Raw genomic sequence first — 3,798 nt, forward strand, 5'->3', positions numbered from 1 at the left:
ATAAGCAACAATGCGTAGGAAATAGATTTTATCAAAATCGATCGTTGGATGTTATCATGATAAGAATAAATGGTTATTTTCAAAATTTCAGCTATTTTCGTCGTCGTTTAGGTTTCGATCTAGTAGGTCAACCCTAAACCTTAAATACTACATAAAACTAATATGCTCATAACCGCTCACTTGTAACTTATTTTTTTGATCTGTAAACTCTCATGCTCTTATGGGTAGAAGCTATATCAACTAATGTAAAAATTTCTGAAATTTTATCTCCTCAAGGATCGGCTCCCCTTGGGGAAGTAGAAGCGTTTAAAGGGTTGACTGGTTTTTGGTACAGACATCTGTGTGAAATGAGTAACACACACGAATATCTGTGTGAAATGTTAACACAGAAATCCGTGTGAAACGAATCATGAGCTACAGAATTCCGTGTGAAAACTTTATTAGCTACAGAATTCCATTACAATAAGTTTTTAATACAGAATTCTCTGTGAAATGAGCAACACACGAATATCTGTGTGAAATATAGACACGGATATCTGTGTCAAAAGAAAAATTAGCTACTAAATTCAGTGTGAAAAAATAGAATAGAGACAGAATTCCGTGTAAACAATAATTAACATGACAGTTATATATTACCGAGATAAATACACACATATATCAGTGGTAAATATATATATATCTCACACGGATTTTCGTGGTAAATTTTTTCCCGCTCACTTTTTTGGAACAAATTCAATTTTCCTTCCCTAGTAGTATTACACACGGATTTCTGTGGATTACTGAGCTACATACACACGGATATCAGTAGCAAAGGTAAATGTATTTCACACGGATTTCCGTGGAAATTCCGCTTATAACCAGCAAATTGATCCAAATCTGAAGCATATCGATCCATGTCCTTCTCCCCCACCCCTAAAGCGTATCGATGTCCTTCTCCCCCAAATCGATTCAGCCTTATCTGAGGTCTGGAAGCGGTCGTAGGCAACAACAATTTGATATCTCCCCCAATTTCGAAGCGGTGTCTCCGCCCATTACTGCCTATCTCTGCTCCCCCCCTCTCATATCCCAGCTCCTCTTCTCTGCCTCCCTCTCTCTCATCTCCAAATTGTTTTGGTTTAATGGAGGACAGAGGAACTAGATCTGTTTTCTCTCTCCTCCGACACCCACTTCCGGTCACCACCGTGACTCACCTCCACCATCACAGACCTCACCGACCTCCGACGAGTTTAATGCAGCCTTGAGGAGTAAGTGTAGGTGAGCTGTAGTTGATGCCACTATATGCCAATAACAAGCTTGAACTCCTTCACAATTTTTTTTTTTAATAAGCATAATATAGCATAATATAGGTTTGGTTTGTAATTTAGTTGAGTTTAGTACAGCCGTGAAACTGCTTAATCATGTTGCAGGTCAGGGAATTTCGACAAGGCATGGAGAAATTTGTTTAAATCGCGGTGGCCGGAGCTTGGCAGTAGGATTGAACCTCCTGACTGGCAGCAGATATATTGGGAAACGCATCTGCAAAAGTATGCTTTTCTTTTTATTTTTCTATTATTTTTTAATAGCTGTTTTCCCTTTTCAATGACAGAAGAGGGATTGGTGAATTTTGTTCATGGAGGATTTGGTATTTTTGTTTTATGAAACCATAAAGAACAGTTGTCTAGATGAAGTAGCAGAGCTAGCTTCGCTGCCCTCATTTGATGGGCGCCTTGGTGAAATCAAGATTTCAGGTACTAGCTACTAGCGTGGTTGCTTTAGTATTTTGCTTACTACGTGAAGTTCTGTTGAAAGCAGGATGAATGCTATCAGTTCAAGCTTCTGTAGGAGCTTGATTAGCATCTTCACCTACTTGTTTTGAACTGAATGAAAATATGTCTCTCATATTATCATACGCCTAGAAAAGGTGTCTACCTTTACAGTGAAGTTGAAAGAGTTTTGTTTTTTCCATTCAGCATACTTGCTTATCTGCTATGTGGTTTATCTAATCATTTGTGTTTCTTCTATGCAGACTCTTTATTGGAATTGATAGGTTGTGAGGGTGACATGGCTACTTCAACTTGTGAATATTCCAAACTATATCACCATTGTCTACACTGTGGTTACTTTGTGCAGTAAGTTTGCAATTTGATGAGACCGTAGTCCCATGTCCTTCCAAGAATGGAGGACTGGGTCGCATATTGAAATTTTACTTCGTTATCCATTTGCATATACAGACTTCAATGTTCTTGTCTTTATGCAAAATTTATGTTATTAGATTGTGTTCTTATCTTTATGCAGATGCCTGAGACTTCAAAATGCTTTCTGTGATGAAGAAATTTGTGTAAGTTACTCTATTCATGTATAGATGCCAACAGAGATTTCCTAATTATATTAAACCTTAGTTGGACAACACCTTATCTACATCTGAAAAAAATTTGTGTTACTATTTCCCAAGTATAAAAGTCTTAAGCATCTATTGTGGAAGTTTTGTGAGGCATGCTATGAATCTGTCCGGTCAAACCATATTTGTGCTAAATGTCATTTTTGCATGCTTGAATTCTGATTTTGTGTCCCTATAGCCTCCCTATGCCATCTGCTGGTTAAAAAATTAAAAAGAAAGACGTCATTAAAGTTGTGAGGAATACCATGATAAACAAGGGCGAAGATATGCATTAGCCAGAAGTGGCCTTCCCCTAAAGCTTCATATATGCTTGCTTATATACTAGTTGAAATTAATGCCTGGAATTGGTTTATTCACGACTGTAATATAATCTGTTGCAGCACCTATTGAGGAACAGCAAATAGCAGAGCTTGGAACTAAGGTGGATAAGATCCAAGGAGCATGTAAGCTCATTTCTTTCTCTTTGAATGTTCAATAAATAGGCTACGATTGCAAGATTCTTTCTCAAGGATAGAACACTTCACCAAGAAATAATGCAATTTTTCTGAAAATTTTTGTAGCCTTAAGTTGTTTGCTCTAGTGAGTAGGTGATATGATGACTGCGGTAGAACCTCATATTTGAAAAAGTAAAATAGACAATGCATAGAGAGATACCTCTCTCATGCTGGGAAATATATGTTTTACTTTTACATGCTATACCAAATCACAAAGTAAACTAGAACTGTTCATTCCATATGATTCTCATGTATATATCCAGATCTGATTCTTTAAGCTAGTAGCCAACTCATGTTCAATAAATATTACAGAGATCAGACTGATATGTTTTTGCTATGTGCTGGTTTAACCAAATGCCTGATGCCATATACATTTTTACAGATTACTGGATTATGCAAGCTTCTCAACCAGAACAGTGAAAGTTTAACGTCGCTTGAATTTCATTCACTGTACACTTTCTTCAGCTACTATCACAGCTTCTATCACAGCAATTTGTAGTTCTCTATCCCCAACAATTCGGTAAGGAGATTATAAAACGAGTGATGTAAATTTTATTAAAACAAGTTGATAGCAGTGATTGTTGAATGATTCCATATAATTAGGATTCCTATGTTTTTTGAATCCATTTGGTATGTCCGATGTCACTAGTGCATTTAATATAAAATAGACCAAAAGCTCACAACTGATGCCCGTTTCTTGAATTCTTAGGTCTTGGAAGGAGGGAAATATTTCAGCTAACGAGAAATTCGTGCAAGTTTATATTTGCTGATGATGGAGTGAAGAGAGAATTAAAGGAGATTTTTAGTTCACCAGAACAGAAACTCGACCAATCTTTCGAATTTAAGGGCATATGCAGAAACGCTAATCATTTCTTAAGTTGTATTATCAACTGTTTTTGACATCTTTAGAATGATATTTTTTTTTCT

The 3,798-nt window shown here is 36.6% G+C and overlaps 1 long non-coding RNA gene across 1 annotated transcript; it reads left to right on the plus strand.

Moving 5' to 3' along the window:
- Nucleotides 1-840: 840 nt before the first annotated feature.
- LOC121051863 lies at nucleotides 841-3,268 on the plus strand. The gene is made up of 5 exons (XR_005807262.1): nucleotides 841-1,254; nucleotides 1,407-1,727; nucleotides 2,006-2,317; nucleotides 2,758-2,820; nucleotides 3,254-3,268. It is a non-coding gene; the product is annotated as an uncharacterized LOC121051863 (long non-coding RNA).
- Nucleotides 3,269-3,798: the final 530 nt, after the last annotated feature.

This window comes from Rosa chinensis, chromosome 2 (genome assembly GCF_002994745.2).
Source record: "Rosa chinensis cultivar Old Blush chromosome 2, RchiOBHm-V2, whole genome shotgun sequence".
NCBI classification, from domain to species: Eukaryota; Viridiplantae; Streptophyta; class Magnoliopsida; order Rosales; family Rosaceae; genus Rosa; species Rosa chinensis.